This window comes from Echinops telfairi, unplaced genomic scaffold (assembly GCF_000313985.2).
Source record: "Echinops telfairi isolate 266 unplaced genomic scaffold, ASM31398v2 ScPeMD7_2;HRSCAF=8, whole genome shotgun sequence".
Lineage (NCBI taxonomy): Eukaryota > Metazoa > Chordata > Mammalia > Afrosoricida > Tenrecidae > Echinops > Echinops telfairi.
Window position 1 is genome coordinate 14,867,392 of NW_022103898.1, and position 19,989 is coordinate 14,887,380.

Genomic DNA, 19,989 nt, shown 5'->3' on the forward strand with positions numbered 1-19,989 from the left:
GATTTAGAATGAAAGCTCACAGCCCCTACCTAGGAGCTGAAAGCCTAGCCTGAGACAGACAGTACACTACACCAAGGTGAGTGCAATGGGGGAGAAGAACAGTCAGGAGGAGGCCAGTCCCTTCAGCAGCACCGGCACCCCTCCCCTCACTGCTCCCAGGAGGACGTCTGCTGCTCTCCTGACCCCTGAGCACTGCTGTTCTGTGTGCGGCGCCTCTCTGCTGACCTGTGCACAGTATTACAGTACTGAGTCTTGGCACCCCTTGTCCTCATATTTTACATCCTGTCCACAAAGAGGCTCTTGACTCAAGAAGCACATGTAGGCGAGTGACCCACAAACACATATTTTTAGTCCACACTTTTTCCTGAAATATCAAACTCAGTGATCCAATTGACAATTTGACATCTTCCCTCAGGATGTCTACCAGGCATTTTAAACTTGGTAAAACCACCTTTAATTTTCTCCCCAAAATGTGTTTCTGCATTAATTTTTTCCCCATCTTTAGTAAACTATACTAATAAAGTCACCCAACTGCTTAAGGTAAACCTAGGAGAGTCATTATTTCTTTATTTCCCTCATCACTACATCCAGTTCTGCTGCCAGATGGCTTGGGCCCGAGTCCAAGTTGGCCCCTCCTCAGAAAGATTAGTTATTTGGTCTTCCTCTTTCTTGGCTTTCTCATAAGTAAATGGTAATATTGCCAACCTCACGGGGTGGTGCGATTCAAAGGTGCTTGTCATCACCAAAGGAGCCCTGGTGGCACATCAGCTAAAGCACTGGCCTGCTGACCCAAAGGTTGGTGAGTCCAACCTGGCGCCTTGTTCCCGAGAAGGTTACAGCTTAGAAACCCTGTAGGGCAGTTCTCCTTTGGTCACATGGGGTCACCATGAGTCACTCACCCCAGCAGTGCACAACGGCTATCGCCATGGGCAGATGGTGGGGCATGGCAAGTTGACCCCTTTTCCTAATCCATCTCTCTCTCGGCTTGGGAGCCCATGTCAGGTTCTGCCTGGGCTTTTCTTTCTGTTGGGACTTCTCTTGTCTCCTCCATTTAGTTGGACAGTCAGACAGGAAGTGAGGAGAGCATGTCCCTTCCCAGATTGCTTACTGATTCACCACTCACCCCAGTTTGACTACAACCTCAAGCCAGAGCTCCGTCTTTCTGGGTAGGTTTCTATAAGGTTGCCAACTTGAGCAGACCAGGCAGTGAGTTTTCTGACACTCTCCCCATCACTCCAGTGAGCCCCTTCAGTGGGTGGGGGTGGGGGTGGAGTTTGGGAGCAGCCTCAAGCGAGCGCTGTGCTTGTAGCTTCCTTATGCTTTTGACTTTTCCAAGAACTCTCTCTACTTACCTAGCTTTGCTTGACTTCCAGTACCCGAGGTGGTCGCTTTGAGGATTTTGTCCAGTTGTCCTGTCCTGTTGTCATTCTGTTCCGAGTTGAGATTTCACTGGCCTCCTCGTGCCTGCATAGCCAGAAAGTCTTTCCCGAAATCACACCATCGTCCTTTTCACTGAGACTGTGTCTCTTCTCACCACTGCCCAACTCTCTTCTCTCCGTGTTGGTGACTCTCAGAATTGCACTTTCCCTCAGCTGTTGTTAGCACCAGTACATGCACAAGCTAGAATATTCTTTGAGTTAGCCAGTAAACGAAGATAGCACCAACCGAACCCCACGGCTGAGTCAATTCCAATTCATAGTGACTTCGTAGGACAGAGAAGAACTGCCCCTTTGGGTTTCCAAGGCGGAAAATCTTTAAGGAAACAGAAAGCCTCGCAGTCAGCAGCCCCACACATAAACCCGCGATGCCAGCAGGGCTCTCTCTGTACAGCATCTGTGGTTTTAGCAAGTCGCTGGAAACGTGGGTGAGAGACACTCCATAAAAACCTTTTGCACGCACATTTTAAATGTGCATGTGAAGTCTCTGCTCGGTGTTTAACTATGTGTGTGTGTGTGTGTGTGTGTGTGTGTGTGTGTGTGTAGAGATAAGCTGAGCCGTAAATCATAAAGCCCAAATTTGACAGCATTATAGATAAAATATAATTTTTAAAGTTAAATTTTTACTCTTTGTATGTCTCTTTAAAAGGGTCTGACACAGAAGCCAGGATAGATAAACCCCTCAGAAACAGTGATGGGAATATCAACACCATCAGGGTAGGGGGAGGAGGGGGAGAAAGGGGGAACCGATAGCAATGATGGGTATCGTCCCCTAGGGGGCACGGACAACAGAAACATGGGTGAAGGGATACAGCGGACAGTGTAAAATATGAAACAATAATAATATATAATTTATCAAGGGTTCACAAGGGCGGGAGGGTGGAGGAGGGAGGGAAAAAGGAGGAGCTGATAATAAAGGGCTCAAGTAGAAAGATAGTGTTCTGAAAATGATTATGGCAGCATAAGCACAAGAGTGCTTGATGTAATTGATTTATAGATCATTTTAATATATGTAAGACCCCCAATAAAATGATTTAAAGTTTTTTATAAAGAGGTGGAGTTTGATCATTCCTGTGGCCAATTTTCTTCAAAAGGTGGCTAGGGTACATTGTTATTTAGAAACTTACTACTGATACCTTAAAATTATGTAGCAGTTTCCAGTTTAAAAATTGCTTTCGCGAGCAGTACTTATGATGGGCTATAAAGTGATTTGCTTATTACAGTTGGGGAATTGTAAATCCATACTTTCCCCTCTGTACCTCCCCATCTACACCCCAGCAGAAGGCTGTGTGCATAGTAATCGGTCCTCCTCGCAGACACTTGTACATCCTTTTTGTCCACTCAGTCCACGTGTCATCTCTTTTAGGAAGCTTTCTTTAATTACCATATACACTCAAGTATAAGCCCAGTGTTCAGCACATTGTTAATGCATTTGTGGTAAAACTAGGTGCATCGGCTGATATTCGGGTCGGCTTATACTCGACTATATATGGTATCCTTCATTAAGGCTTGTGTAGAATCCTAAGCTGTCCACTTTTTGTAACGCCTCTAAGGCATGGCGTTCTTACGTGACTCCCCCTGGGTAAACTGTTCCACTTAGCATCCCATGACACTTCGTAGTGCCTGGCACTTAAAGGTTACGTTTGATAGATATTTCTTGGACGGGGAAATGGAGCAAGGTACAGGTATGCCAAGGGTGTTCTGAGGAAAAAATGCTGAAGCGCTTAGTAGAGAGGCTTTGATCTGGGTCTTAAGAGTGATTAGAATTTGAAGATACAGAGGTGCTACAGGAAGAGTTAAAGGTAGTTCTTAAAGCAAAGAGGAGAGATGAGAAAGATCAAAATGTCTGAGCAAAAGCATGTTTCCTATCTGACTGAGCTTTGATGTGGTGGAGACAGGCAGGGAGTAAGGTGGGAGGTCAGCGGAGCGGAGATGGGAAGGAGATTGCATGCCAGGCTGGGTGATGTGGACTTTATTGAAGGGTTTTGAGTAAGGAAATTATCAGAAATTGTTCTCCCAGAAAATTTTTCTTTTGTGGATGAGTAGAAAAACGGGGAGACTGATTCGGAAAAGAACCTTAAAGCTCGGAGTTGATCAGGTGGGGCTGATCTGAGCAGCTGTGAAGGCGCCTTATAGGGGAAGGGATGGAGATAGATACACAGGATCTGACAGCTGATTGCATGAGTCCAAGAATACGGATCAAAGATGATGGCCTTATTACTAACTGTGCCTCACATAGCTCATTTTATCATTATTAAATGAGGTTCCCAGTGCCTCCCTGATCAGAGAGTTGTAGTGAAAGAAAAAACGCTTTGCAAACTACTTCTCTGAATACTTCTCTAAAATAATTGATTTTTTAACCGGCTCAAACCCCTCCTTCGTCCCACAAAAAACTAAAACCAGTCCCACCGAGTTAATTCTGACTTAGAGTGACTTTTTGTAGGGTTTCAGAGGCTATGCCTCTTGATGGGAATAGATAGCCTCCACTGTCTCCCACTAAGCGAGTAGTGGTTGGTGGATTTAAATCATTGAACTTGTGGTGGGGAGTCCAAACTCGCTGCCATGGAGTTGATTCTGACTTAGAGTCACCCTGTAAGACAGAACTGCCCCTGTGGGTTTCTGAGGCTATAAGTCTTTAAAAGTGGAAAGCCTCATCTCTCCCTCAGAGCAGTTAGCTAGTGAGTTCGAACTGCTGATACAGTTAGCCACACCACATAGGTCTTTTTAAATCAGTTGTCCTTATTGATGTCATGTAATTGTGCCATTTATCACTGTGCTGCAGTCACACTTCAGTGTAGATCTTGTTACTGTTGGATTGTCTTATCTTGATAAGACCAAAAGGCAAAGGCTTCTCATCTAAAAAAAAATGGAAAATAAGTCGTGAAATATGGAGTTTGTGTTTTTGAAATAGGTAAACTGGAATAGGAGCTGCTTCTGCTCTTAAGAAGAGAGCTGGGTTTTGCTGTCACTTGGTCCCATACTGTGCATTAGCAAAAGAGGCGGCAGTTACGGTCTCCCCCCTAGGGCTGCAGAGGCTTCATGATGCTGAGCCTTCCTGCCGAGAAGAAAGGACTCCCGGCCTATAGGCTTACTGAGCCTTCCAAATGCCCGCAGGCATAAATAGCCATGGTGTTTGAAGTATAGGCAAGCTCCCGTGAATAATTTTCAAAAATGAGGTTTATTTGAACTCTTTTGAGATTATTGAATTATACTTTTCTTGAGGTCAGGAACCCTTGTTTGTCCTCTTTTTATCGCCCCACAGGTACATAAATGGAATGTTTTATCAGTGCTTTAGAAGGAAAAAAGTGCATAAAGGCCTAGTGAAGCATCTGTCACTGATTCCTAGTAAGGTATCAGTCAGGAATTGAAGGGGATACGCCCCAAAAGACCAGTGTTATTGGGGTTTTTTTGATGTGAGGGAGATAGTGCATTTGGAGTTCATTCCACCAGGTCAGACTGTTACAAGCTTTCTATTTAGAGGTTCTGAAAAGATTGCTAAAAGTGTATGACTCAAAACGGCCTGATTTGTGGCAGACCGGGTACTGGTTTTGCCACCATGACAATGCACCTGCTCAAGCAGCCATTTCAATGTGCCAGTTTTGGGCAAAACACAGCATGCCTCTCTTGCCCCATGTACCTGACTTACCCAACCTTGCTCAGTGTGACTTCTTTTTGTTTCCTCGAATGAAGAGGGACATGAAAGGACAGTGATTGACAACAGGCGCTGTCAGCCATCCAAACAGATGAGCTTAAGAAATGTGTCCAAGAATGAAATCGCAGATTTGACAAATGTATTAAGTGTAATGGAGAGTGCTTTGAAGTTGATAAGATTGTTTTGTTTAAAAAAATTGTTTTAAATACATAGCTTTGTTTAAAAAAAAAGACTCCATTTTTTGGGGGGTGTACCCCCTCGTATACTGTTAAAAACAAAAACAAAAACAACGGCACACCAACACAGGTAGCTGTTCCATTAATCCTGCATTCATTCCTCCACATAATTGTAAAGTTGTGCTTTCCAGGTTTGACTTAATTAGAATTCTTTGCTTAAAAAGCATAACACATTATTGATTCTGTCACTTAAATGAAAGGTCTTCCTAATTTAACAGTTATCACATAATTTAGGGCTTCTCTTTTAATGTGGTGGAAAATATGTACAACTGTTGCCCATGGGGTACTGAGTTAAACCCATGCTTACCTTGACCCTGAGGAGAAAGGGATTCCAAGCCCAGAATGTTAGAGAAGCAGTCCCTGGATAAGGACATCATATTATTAGTCCGCGACAAAGAGGAAAACACTCCACTAGATGGATTGATCCAATGGCTGACACCACGAGCTTAAACAAAGCACTTGCGAGGATGGTGAAGGATTAGGCAGTGTTTTGTTCTGTTTTACACAGGGTCGCTATGGGCCGCAACCGACTCCATGGCCGCTAGCAACAGCAACATTCTAAGTAGGATGTACATACAGTAAATGGAAAGTCCTGAGCGTAGTTAGTTTAGTTGCGACAAAGGGCTTTTCATTAATAATGCCCAGTAGGAGAAGTGGTAAAGGCTAAATTATGGAGGACTTTGAATATAAAGTCAAAAAACTTGACATTTTTTTGCTGTAGAAAGTTGAAATATTTGAATAGAGTTGTTAGTGGGTCGAAAGCAGGTTTGAGGGAATAGCTGAATGACCCACCTTACTTTATCTAGTCTAGATCAGGTCCATCTCTAGATCTTAGACCCATTCATGTTGGTGAACCTCTGTGCGCACTTGGAAATGAAGAAAACAGGCCCCAGCCACGCACTTTTCTCTGAAGTGGAGGCTAGTTTTCTTGTACTTTGGTTCAGATAGTTCACAGATTAGTCTGCCCGAATTCCCAGGGGACTCCCTTATCTGATAACACTGGTGCCCTGCATTGTGACAGCCCACTCAAAGTATAGCACAAGAAGTTAGATCCCTTCACAGGGCTACAAGACTTTTGAGACATAGAAAAAAATAAGGCCAAAATCCTTCTTTCACAACATATATCTCTGGGTCAGCTGGAAACATAGGTATTATTAGCATGTTTGATTTCCAGGCCAGAAATAGAGGCCTTGAACTACAAAGGGTTCGTTCATTCAACCATCTGCTTCCCCAAGAAAGGCCCTCTTTTCCTGCTCAAAGAAGTCATAAAAGGGACAGGACATTGATCCTACACAAAGTAGCCATACTTTTTTTTAACCGATTTACCCTTAACGATAGCTGCTTATCCTCTCTAGCTCTGAAGCTTTGATGTCCGTGAGCCTTCAAAGCTAAGTCTATAAGGAATCTAGAACCTAGACTGGAAATGCAGGAGTTGCTGCAGAAAACCACCTGGCACCAGGCATGGGTGCATGGGCCGGTGCTGTGAGTCCATGGATATCCGGTCAGCACAGGTTAATAAGGTTCACCGCGGGGCTTTCTTGCTACTTTTGTTTCACGTGGCTTCATTTATTTATTATTGCCCACCTGTGCCCACATCCCCTTCCTCCCAGTAAAGATGCTGGAAGTAAAGTATAATAAGAAACTGGAAAGCTGTATTCTGCTGACCCTTGCAGCTCTCACAATTTGGGGCTAGGCAGAGAACATTAAGGATTGATTTGGGGTCAAGTGCTTTTTTTCTACTTCCCCATGGAGATGATAAAAATTGTAGACATCCATAGAGATGGTCTACAGTAATTTCCATTTACTTTTCAACTTTAAACCTACGAACACCAGCTGGGACCTACCAACAGCTTTCTCTTGTTCTGAAGTGGATGTTAAAATAATTTTCAAATGATTCAGTTACATAGTGCATATGATTTTTATATACTTCTTACTCCTGGTTAGAAAGCAGCATAAGTGAATTGCTGTGGTGTTTATTTCAGAGTACAATATTGGAAATTCAGCACCTGATCAAATTATATAAACCAATGTTGTCTTTCTTAATTCCTTTTTATAGCACTTTGATCCACTGAGAAAATCGACCTTGATACTTTCAGAAGGAAATTTAATTATTCATTGCAGAATAGCTTAGCTTATATTTAAATGCCCAACAGAACTGGATTTCGGGAATTTAGCTTGTCTCATAGCAAGAGTCAGTCACAAAAGAAATCCTTAAGCATTTACCTCTTGAAAATAACTCAATCTAAATAATTGAATCTAAAAGTCATTTTCCACAATTAGGGAATTTCTCTAAATAAATCTAAACTTAATTTTCTATGTCTAAAAAATACAATTTTGAGTGTGGCATTAGACAAAATAATTTTATATTCAGTATGTCATGAGTGTTGTGATCCGTATGTTATTTTAACACTATGAAATAGTCTGGTGGAGATTAGCATTGGGGATAAGATGTCATTTTTTAGAAAAATATGATGGAAGCCAGATTGAATTGGGTGCAGCTCCCAGTTTTATCCATTTACTAAATATGCAACCATGAGAAAATTGGAACTCTAAAGCTTATTTTTCTCACCTGTAAAGCTGATGGTAATAGTACCATTTTCACAGAGTTAATTTTAGGACTAAATGAGAAAATGAATACAAAGTACTTAGTGCACTGTGGAGCACCTAATTGGTGCTCAGCCAATATGATGGCACTGTTGGGTAAGCATAGTACTGCTAGCCACAAGGTCAGCAGTTCAAACTTAGCAGCTACTTCACAGGAGAAAGTTGAGGCTATCTACTCCTGTAAACATTTACAGCCTAAGAAATCTTATGTAAGAATTGCTGTAAGTTGGAATCCACTCAATGGCAGTGGGGTTTGGTTATAATTATTAGTAAAAATTATTTCAATGTAATGAAAGTGCTATCAACTTGTAAGATGATGTACACTTAATAGAGTATCCAGTATTCTCTCTTTTTCTCTGTTGCCATTTCTTCCCACACACCCTCAGAGTTCGCACCCTGAGAGTTATTCTGATTGGAGCAATGGTTTTCAAAGTGAATTTTATAGCCAGGGCTTCAAAACTGAATGAATGAATGAACTAATAAATAAATTAATGACACATAAAAGATATGCTTGGAGAAAGCAGCTAGGTTCTCCCTCTGAAATTCATAGTGAGCATGTCTTTAAAGTCTTTGAGCGGACAGGAGTTCTGGTGCTTTTACTCAGCGGCTAGCCCAAGAAAGGGCTCAAAGTCCCCTGCTGCTCTGTGGAAGACAGAGTATTCGGCTTCCTGGGAAACCTTCTGGGGCAGTTCTGCTCCGTCCAATAGGGTTGCTATGAGTTGGGATTAACTCTGCAGTATGCCACACACAATGTTCATATGTTCTTGAAACTGCTTAGGGACTATATGAATTTCTTAACTCTAAAATAGATCAGTTTTGTTTTATGTAAACTTGAATCATTCAGATGTAGAATTGTGTGATATAAAAAATGATGTTTTACTTTCATGTAAATTTTGATCTGAAAAGTATCTGTAATGAAAACTTTGTTATAATTGCCTAATTTCAGTGTTAGATGAATTGCATGATGATTGCATGCGACTCATGGCAACTCTCCTTTTAGCAGTTGGTATATCCTTTGATACAGGAGTTCTGGTGGTGCCATGGATTAGGCTCAGATGCTTACGACCAGGTTGGCAATTTAAACTCACCAGTCGCTCTGTGGGAGAAAGATAAAAATCTTTGTCTGCTCCCATAAAGATTTGCAGCCTCAAACCCCTGTATAGGGTCGCTATAGTCAAAATCAGCTTGATGACCCAGGGGATCCTTTAATCAGTCATTTCTTTTCCAAACTATGTCTCTAACACTCACGAGGCCTGGCTCCGTACTACTGAGAAAATGTCCGATTCATCCTACAAAGAGGATTCACTTCCAAGCCCTGTGTGAAGTTCACCCCTGAAGACCTTGAGCCTAACGTGGCGTCCTTTCTTCTGCTGTCCCTCGTGCCTTGAGGTCTCTGGAGCACATGCTGCAGGAGAGGACACTACGTAGTTGACCATTTTTGTCTGAACAAGCGTTTTACAAGTTAAGCCGTATCTAATTTTAGAATAAATAATGGCAGTATTAGATTAAATGAGGTTTTTTTCCTTCCCTATGCTAATAATGTGAAATGAATGGACTTTTCTCCCCCCTTCTGACGTCTCTAAACGTTCTAACCTACATTTTGAATGCAAACATAAGAATTTATTTACTGTAGCACCCCTATATCATCATGAACCAACTAAACATTATTTGTGTTACTACCTTCTGTGTTAGTCCACATAGACCAGAGATACAGATCCAGTGACATTCATATGTGTGTAAGAAAGAGCTTTACATACAACAGCAATTGAATCTTGTAAAAACATCCCAGCCCAGTCCAATCAAGTCCATAAGTCCGTTATTAGCCCATATGTCCGATACCAATCTGTAAAGTCCTTCTCAGACTCACAAAACACATGCAATGACCTTCTCAGACTCACAAAACACATGCAATGATGGTGAATGTAGGAAGATCACAGGCCAGTGGGTGGAGTCTTGGGGATCCAGTGGCAGTGTAAGCATCTCAACACTGGCGTGAGTTTCCACGTGGCTCCTCCAGCTCAGGGCTCTAGCTTAGCTCCATGTGTCTTGTCACCAGGAATACGAAGCAGAGTGTCTGTGTCCCACCCCCAGGGAACCATTTATCCTCGTAGCACCTCCAAATGAGGTCATCAAGCAGCAACTTGATTGACAGGCTAAACCCCACCCCTTCACTCTTAATAGTCTCAGACTGGCACCAGATCATGTAACTACCACACCTTCTTCTCTAGGATTTGGAATGTATAGAAGTTGACATCCCAAAATACTTCTTGTTGTTTTTATAAACTTGTGATAAAATTGAAAAAAATAGTACAGAAGATTCCTGAATAACTTTCAATCAGTTTCTCCAAATGTTAAGATCTAACATAACTGAGGTAGAATTTTCAGAACTCTGAAATAAGAAGCTCTATTAGGATATACTAGGTAAAACTCACATTTCACGAGTTTTTCATTAATGTCATTTTTGGGGTTCCAGAATCAAATCTCCAGTATCTTCCATCACAGTTACTATGATATGTTCTTTACCCCCAAATATATTAAATCACCCTCAACTTCATCTAAAGTAGTTCTGTGCTCTAAAAAGCAGATTTGTTGGGGGGATGGGAGGGTCATTAATTCCTTTGTATGTTTAGATTTGCTCTTAATTAATAATGTTGTCTCATTCCCAAGGGCTTCTGTTTATTCTCCCTCAGTTTTCTATGTTTGGATTGAGAAGACCTTCCTTCATTTGAGACACAAAGATGCTTATTTTGAAAACAGGGTTTCCAAAAGATTTTATATAGGTCAATGAAAACAAGCAAACTTACTGTCTTAAACAATATACATACAGTTTTGAAAGATCTTATTAGACACTCATTTTGGGGTCCAGATTACTTTTGAGTACACGCATCTAGATTTTGCTTCCTCCTGAAAGCTCCCTAACACTGCAATGGGTGGCTTTTGTGGCTGTAATGTTTTAGGAAGATAAACCTGCAAAAATCAGAAGAGACTACAGCATAATTTTGTAAATGGAGCCAGGTGGCCAATTAATAGCTAATTTAAGAGACACAAGTGAGCTGATTCCTAAGCCGGTAGGAGGAAAAAAATGAGAAACAGTTCTGTTCACACTACAGAGGTTGGGCGTCTAGAAACTGGTAACGCCAGCTAGATGAAGACTCTTCTCTGGGGGAACCTGATAAACAGACGAGGAACGAGTTTAGAGATAATGCAGTTTGAGGGTTAACCCAGCTCCACCTGGAACAAATCACGAAGTCATCCATCCATCCACACACTCAGAACGCCCACCAGCTTTTAGCCATCCTCCCCCTCCACTCATAATCACGAGCAGACAATTTGGGATTCTAGGATACCTGAAAGAAACCTGCAACATGGAGAGTAGAAACACAAACCAAAGGACATTTGGGGGGATGGTGGGCGTGCAGGAAACAGGAACCACCTTCTGTTCCTTTCCCAAATCCAAACTGACTGCAAGCGAGTCGATGAAGACTCATAGTGACCCACAGGACAGGTTAGAACTGTAGAACTGCCCCTGTGGGTTTCCGAGACTCTGTACAGGAGTAGAAAGTCCAGTCTTTCTCTCATGGACTGACTGCGCATTTCAAACGCAGCCCGAACTCAGAAAGAGAAGGGGCTCAGAATCCAGAGGCAAAAACTGAGCCCTTGAAATTAAATACAGGACAACAGAATGAGAAATTTCACCGAAGGGATGGACAATGGGATTGAAGAAATAAAAGCTTACATTCTCTTACTCAGTCCCCAAATTCACTAAGTTTTGCAAGCCAACTGATTTTTCTAAATTTGCAGCACCTATTTGTAGTCATTTTGAATTCTTTTCTGAATATTTATAAAAATCCTATTAAATATGTAAATCATAAAAATATGTTTTAATCACTGCCTCAGGTTTCAGTGAAGGTATTCAATGAGTCATGTGCCGTATTGCCTTTCTGAAATTCTAAAAAGCCTAAAATCTGGTGGACATTTAGTCCCAAAGGTCTTAGGTCAGGTTTCTGGGACCTATTTACCAGAAAATAGATCAAAATAAAAAATAAGAATTCGAGAACTGTTCTAGGATACCCAATTTTTAGTGATGCAAATACCAGAACGAATCATCTGTTAAATAATTGAAGAAAATTTCCCAGGACTAGAAAATGCTCATTTCCAAATGGTAAGAGATCGTGCAATGTTCACAAAACAGATGAAAGCAAAATAAACCTACATAAGACATATCATTATGAAATCTTAAAGCACGAGATAATCACAGATCCTACAAGAATGCCTCTTGAAAGAGAGGGTGATGAGACTCTGTCGTACATACTTTGGCTACGTTATCAGCGGGAGCCAGACCCTAGAGAAAGGCATCGTGCATCATGTCTGGTAAAGTAAAGGGCCATCAAAGAAGAGGAAGACCCTCCAGGAGATTCATTGATTGGTTGCTGCAGCAATGGGTTCAGACGTAGCAAAAACCGTGAGGATGGTGCAGTACCAGGCATCTTTCATTGTGTTGTACAGAGACCATAGGAGTCAGGACTAGTGCAACAGAACCTAAACAGTCAAAGAGTCACACACGAACTCACAGAAACCTTCATGGTTTTTAGTTTCATAGCAGCCCCTCTATGAAAAAATATGAGGGCTGACTTCAAAATCCCCCCCAAAAAATTGTTTCAACCTAGAATCTATACCCAGCCCAACTAGCCTTAAAATGCCATGACTTAAACTTGCTGCTCTAGGTTGAATTTCCTTCTTTCCCTTCCCCTGACAGTTCTCAGAAGTGAAAGCAAGAAATGTCTGCCACAAAGAGCAAGAGGAGAAATGGATAGTTCTATAAACCCAAATCATCTTCAAATGCAAAGTTGGGGTCATACTCCCCCCTACACACACACACAACATTTTTAACCCTCATTTTTAGGGAGATTTTGCAACCCAAAACCTGATCATTTGTAAATATAAAAGGTCCTACGCTCCTCTGTAATGCTGACAGCCAGTGACCCCTGGCTTAGGAAGACGGCTGTTTGAAAGGGGGACAAACAGACTTTAGTCATGATTGCATCAGAGTGCTGCTGCTGCTGCTGCCAGTCTGTGCTGTAACCCATCAGTAAACAGACCCCCGTCTTGTGTTTCATCCTCTGCCCAGCAGAGAAACTGGACCAGGGAATGACCACAGAAGAGGAAAACAGACCCTTAGGAGGAGGTTTTTATAATCAGTAAAGTTGCTCAGCAGCTTACAGGAGAAAATAAAGTACACCGATGATGGGTAGACTGATTTTTCCAAGAACAATTTGTTGTCCACTTTTCACAAACATAAAACCTAAAACTCTTTTTTTCGTTTGTTTGTTTCTCCCCCAGTTTGTCTCTTTTCAAATCAATAGGAGTCTCTGTTCCTTCAAAACTCACTACCATCGAGTTAATTCCAACTCATAGGACAGGGTAGAAGTAACCCTGTGGGTTTGCGAGACTAACTTTTTAAGGGAGCAGTCAGCCTCATCTTTCTCCCCCAGAGCAGCTGGTGGTTTTGAACTGCTACCTTGTGGTTTGCAGTGCCACTTGCAACCCACTATGCCACTAGGACTCCTGGTCATCTCCTCTGGGATAAACTTAAAAGTAGATCATGTTGAATGGGAAATCCAATTTCCTGTAATTTTTGTTTCTGCCTCTATGCTGCCACTGATACTTGTCCTCATGTTGATCCCAACTCCTGGCGACCCTGAGTGTTCAAAGTAGACTGTGCTTCATTGGGTGTTCTGGTGATCTTTCGGACGTACATCACAGGGCCAGTCTTCCAAAGCACCTATGGATGGTTTGAACTGCCAACCTTTCTGTTTACTAGTCATGATTTTGGTGTGTGCACCCCTCAGGTTTTGTGCCATACCACTTAAGGCTTCCTAAGTAATGTTTATCCTGCCCTTGCTGGTGTTCCTTCCCTCCCCCCCACACCCTCCCCTTACCTTCGTAGCCTGATGCCCCCCTTCCTCTTTAAAGATACAGAACACACGTCACCCCTCCAATAGCCACCTAGTCATGCACGCAGACCGTACTGCTCCTTCAGATCCAGGTCAGAAGATAAGAGCAAGTGGGGTCCACACACATTCCCCATCCTCCTGAGAAGAACAGACAAGAGGATGTGTGTGGGAGGAGACATTTGGGATGTCCAGCTTTGAATTTCTACCAAGGTGCTTACTTTGTGACCTTTGTTTCTTCTTCTGACATTGAAGATGCAGGTACCTTCCTCAGCGCGTTAATGTGAGAATTAAAGTAAAATACCTAGTACAATGATTAAGAGTATACATTCGGGGGGGGGGAGGGCAGTGCCACAGTGCAAGAGGGGAGGTCAGAAAGTGCCTGGAAAACAATCTTTTCACTCCATTTTTACATGAACTCTCTTTGAAGCTCCCCTGAACCTCCTACCCCAGTATATGTGGTGTGAAAACGACCATGTGCTCCGGAGCCACCACATCACCTGGCTTCGAGTCCTTGCTCCGTCACATTCAGGCTGTCTTTCTGCTCCCCAGACTGCTGCTGCAAATGGCATCCTGCTTATACCCCTCAACTGAGAGATGGGGGTAAATGTAATGACTGCTTAGGACTCTTGAACTGTTGAAAGAATTCATTAACTTTTGTAAAATTAGGTCAGGGCTTGGCAACTAGGAAACACTTTAAATAATAATCATTATTAAAAGGCTTAGATCAGGGCCTGGCATAAAGCATGGACTCAATAAATGGTAGCTCTTTCCAGGAAATTCCCATTTCTCAACAAAAGTATATAAGTGGAAGGAAGGAAGGATCTGAGGTTTGAAGAGAATAAAGCAAGTTAGAACAAGAATTTGTGGAAAGTGGGTACATCAGTTAACTGGTGAGGCTTAGGTTGGTCACCATCTGTGTGTGATGCGATTCAGTCACCCGTGGAATCCTCTTTCTCTAGTGCGAGCTCCCTGCCCAGGTGCAGGCTTACAGGCACACCTTAGCAATCCCTCAGGTTCAGTTGCAGACCACTGCCATAAAGCCAAAGTCACAATGAAATGAGCCACGTGAATTTCTGGTTTCACAATGCATGTAAAAGTACTGTTTGCACTATTCTTATTGTCTGTACGTGTGTGATCACATTACTGAAGTGTTCGAAAGATTACAAGAATTACTGGTGTGGCTCAGAGACCCAAAATGAGCACATGCTGGTAGAAAAATGGCGCTGGTAGACTTGCTTGATGCAAGGTTATTTGATAAGCATAATAAAGTAGAGTGTGATAACACAAGCTGTGCTGTTATGAAATTGATGGTTGGGTGCATTCAGCATTGCAGTATTGATAGGCAGGTTCAACCTGGGCGAGTCATTGCAAAGACTGCTTCTAAAACCCAGGTTGACTAGAAAGAGATGTGAGGACTTAGAGATGGAGAGCTGAGGAGTCGGCGCTCATGGGTTTCACTGCAGTCAAACAAGTGAGGGTATTTGAGCATGCAAACAGAAAAGGGGCAAATGGGGACTTTGAATTAGCCCAGTTTGGTGGGAGATCAATTTCAGGTGATGACACCACCAAATGAAAATACTGATGCTCAAAGTCTGAGGCTTTGACTGTAGAACACTTGTGCTTATAAAAAGAATTCATCTAAAATTAACCAACAACAACTGCAAATCAGCCATTCAAAAGCAAGCAATCTTATTGTAAAATGGGCCAAGGATCTGCACAGGCATTTCACAAAAGCAGATATCAAAATGTCCAATAAACACATCAAAGATGAGCTTCATTAACTATCAAAGCTAATGCCAGGGAGTATTACAGCTGAGCGATCATAGATGACACAGAATAGCCCCATAGGGTCTCCAAGGCTGTAAATCCTTAGAGAGCAGACTGCCACGTCTTTCTTCCACAGAGCAGCTGGTGGGTCTAAACCATTGACTTTTCAGAGGACAGTGCTAACAGGATTCCTCATTCATGATATGGACAGTGCAAATAAAAATTGTAATAAACCACTACCCCCAGCTTGTTGTTTGTTTCCCTCCAGTCTGTGGGCAGAGTAGAAGTGCTCCAGGGGCCGTCAAGGCTGTGGCATGCCGAGAGTCCATCACCAACCTTCCGGCTAATGATCAGACGCTTAACCATTTGTGCCACCAGGGCTGCTCCACATCCATGAAGTTGCATTTCTACAAAAATGACAATGCTATGAGCAGCTGGAACTCACACGCGGGAGTTGATGGGAGTGTAAGTTAGTGCAGCGTCTTGGGAAAGTGGCAGTAATGATTTACTGAATATACATATTTCCGTGACTCAGTAAATCCACCACTAGCAATTGGTGGAATCCAGAGAGATACCTGTTAATGTGCACACCACCACCTGCAACAGGAATAGCCATAGGAATTTTTGTGGGGAAATTCCATTACCTTTTTACTCCATTTGCCATGAGCTTTTAAAGGCCCTCTTGTGTTATTATTCACAGCCAGAAACCAGAAATGACTTGAATAAATTCTGCATATTTATACCAGGGAATAAGAATGGAGGGTTTGGCAGTTATATGATCTGTGAACTTGAGGAAGATGTGTAGTCTAGCCTCTCAACCAGGTCGCAGCTTGATGACCTCATTTGGAGGCGCAACGGAGATAAATAACTCACTGGAGGCCAGACACCCACTCTGCCTCACATTACTGTTGACAAGCCACATGGAGCTATACTGATAGAATCAGAGCCTTGGAGCTGGAGGAGCCATGTGGGGAAACCCACGCCACCACTGAGATGCTTCCACCGCCACTGGATCCACAAGACTTTCCACCCACTGGTCTGTTATCTTTCTGCACTCAGCATCATTGCATGTGTTGCGTGAGTCTGAAGACATAGAGGCTAACATCAGACTTATGGACTTGATCTGGACTGGGATGTTTTCTTAACATGCAATTACTCTTTATATAAAACTCTTACATAAATATGAGTGCCAATGAATTTGTTTCTCTAGTCTACACAGATGGATTACTGTATGTATGCATGTTTGTGAAAGTTAGACACTGACAAAGGAAGAATCAATGGGTTTGAATTATGGTGCTGGTGAAAAATATTAGTACCATGGGCTGGTAAAAGAACAAACATCTGTCTTTTAAAAAGCGCAGCCAAAATGTTCCCTGGGGGCTAAGATGGCAAAACTTTGCCATCTTACACACTTTGAATATATTTTCAGGAGAGACCAGTCCCCAGAAAAGGCCATCATGCTGGGTAAAGTAGAGGGGCAGCAACAAAGGAGGAAGACCCTCAACAAGATGGACTGACAACGTGGCTACAACAGTGGACTCAAGCATGACAACAATTGTGAGGGTTGCCCAGGACCAGGCAGTGTTCGTTCTTGTGCATGGAATCCCTATGAGGCGGCACTGAGCCCACAGCACATAACAACAACAACAACATGATGCGCGTGGTGCACAAAGAGAGTACCATGTGAAAGAAGCCAGGCTGGGAAGAATCCATACTGTGTGATTCATTGCTAGTACACTCAAAAATGGCAGAACTAATCTCTGGAGTTGGACGTGAGGATACGGTGATCTTTCAGTGGGGCCCGAGAGAGCTCCTGGAATTCTGTGTCTTGATCCAATTTGCTGGCTGTGTGAGTGTATTTACTTTGTGAAGGTCCATCCATCTGTATACGTGTGCTTTGTGTAGTTTGTCCCTAGGTTATACCTTCATTTAAAAATTTTACCTTAAACCAGGAGGCTTGAGAATTTTGGAGTAATAGCTCATATTTTTCATTTTCCAAGTCTCCCTTAAACTCAGAATTTCAAGTTAAAAAACACGTGTTCACTACAAGGCTGGGAAATGAACGAATCTGACTAGACCTCCTGAAACTTGCCTTCCGGACTGGAAAGAACTAGCCACCAAGAAGCCCCTTGGGCAGCATATGTGAAGTCCTCATTAGTGCTCATTTGCTTTTCCACCTCACATAGACGACTTCAGGTTCCATGGACCACTGTTCATTAAATTAATAAAAACCTCAGTGCAGTCTCAAGTTGATTCTGACTCAAGGCAACCCTGTAGGCCTAGGTAGGAATGCCCCCTGGGACACTGAGACTGTAACGCTCTTCAGGAGTACAAAGCCGCCTCTTTGTCAGCAGAACCACTGGTGGCTCAGCTGCTCGTCTTGCAGCCCGACACATAACCACTCTGCCACCAGCACTCGCAAACTGACTTGAGTGTGTAGAAGCCACCTTTTTCCTCTTCCTGGGGTGGCAGACTCTCATTGCACAGATCAGATGTGGCTTCCGACTTTTATTGTAGAGTGTCTTCTGAGACCAGCTACAAGATAAACCACATTTGAAGATGTGTAAATGAGCACTGGTGGTAACTGGTGTTCATTGATTTGACTGCATGTTGTCCATGTTGCCTTTTGAGTAACTTAACTGAGTTTCCTCTTTGGATGGAATTTATCTTGTTTAGTTTGCATTGTGTTCAGGTAGATGATTGCAAACCTTACACTTTCGCAGAACATTGCTCTATGACTGGCCCCTTGTTTGCTATCTTTAATTTCACATGTGTCATTGCACATTTCGGCCATCTGCAGGCCTGAATGGCACGAACTAGAATGCTGCCATCACTTGGATTGGCGTTGAGAAGCTAGTGCTCGTTCAGAGTTTATTCGTGATTGTCCTTTGTATTTTAGAGCCTCAAATATCACTTCAAAATGGCTGCTTATGTCTCTGAGCCAGAAGTATCTCTGATTCCATTTCTTTTAGCCAGAACTTTGGGTCAGGAATCTGTCCGGGACTCGGTTCTTTCTCGGTTGAAATGCTAAGAGCAGCACAACACGTTCCGCTCATGTTTGAATAGGATATTAGTTTCATCCATCCAGCAAGTCACCCCATTTGGCACGTGCTTCATAGAGAATAGTGAAAGCATAAGGGTTTTAATTTACCAGGTGAATACTGCAAAATAAATATCTTTTTGCATGGCTAGGATACATCACACCTGTTAAGATATTTATCAGAAATGCCTCTCACATGGCATCCTTTTTGAGGATGTAGGGGGAAATCAAATGGACACCTGCCTGGGATGCTATTTAAGAGATTCAGGGCTTCAAATGCATACCCACACTCATGCTTTATAGACACAGGCACGTCTAGCATTTACGTACTGGGCACTAGAATAGGCAAGGGCCCTGAAAGCCTTTTCTAGCTGTTAGTTAATGGTGCAAAACAGGTGCTTTGGCCTGCAGGAGGAGGGGTTCCCCTGTTCCAAAGTTAACTGAGATTGCATAAAATATGGAAAGTATATATCCATTTCATAGTACAAAATTGCTTTCGTTTTCAAACAAACTGCCCATTTTTACTATATTTCTCTTCTTCATAAATAATAGCATCATCATATTTTGGCACCAGAGTAGCCATAAGTTCTGGAACTAACAGATTGTATCTTATTCCCTTCGTTTTGAGAGGACCTGATATGATAGACCAAAAGTATACAACTGGGCACAACAGACTTGTCATTTTAAAATAAAAAGACCTTAGAAATAGATAGCACTATTAAGAGTCTGAGAATAAAGGTACTTTTTTCATGTCTTCAATTACCCTAACATATTTCCCTGTGGTCTTGGGCATGTCAACATGTTTCCTCGTGTTTCTGTCTCACTGATCTCCCATTTGCCGCTATACCTCTTAAATATTCAAAAGACTTAGCGTTTGTTTGCATTAGTTGTTCTCAGGTGCCATCACACCAGCTCTAGCAGTAAGCCTGTGCACAACAGAATGAAGTACTGCCCACTCCGGTGCCTTCCTCACCATTTTTACATTTGAGCCCATTATTGTAGCCACTGTGTCAATCCGTCAAACAAAATAAACAAAAGAGTAAATTTTGGTTGTAGATTAGAGTTTTGAGCATGGACCATGTTGGGCTGGGTTTTCTAAGGAAACAAAATCAACGACACTCATATATGTACCCTGAAGAAACAGATCAAGACAGCAGCCCGCACAGCTGCAGAGCGGCAGGCCCAGTCCAGCTCAAGTCCATGGGTCAAGTGCTACACTGGAAGCCCTTCCTGACTCACTTCTGCCCACACTGGGGACCCCAGAAGCTGGAAGACAAATCAGGAGGCCAGAGAATGAAGT

The 19,989-nt window shown here is 42.6% G+C and overlaps 1 protein-coding gene across 17 annotated transcripts in view; it reads left to right on the forward strand.

Moving 5' to 3' along the window:
* RBFOX2 (RNA binding fox-1 homolog 2) overlaps positions 1–19,989 on the forward strand; it is a 215,200-nt gene that overhangs the window by 156,636 nt on the left and 38,575 nt on the right. The window lies entirely within an intron of this gene.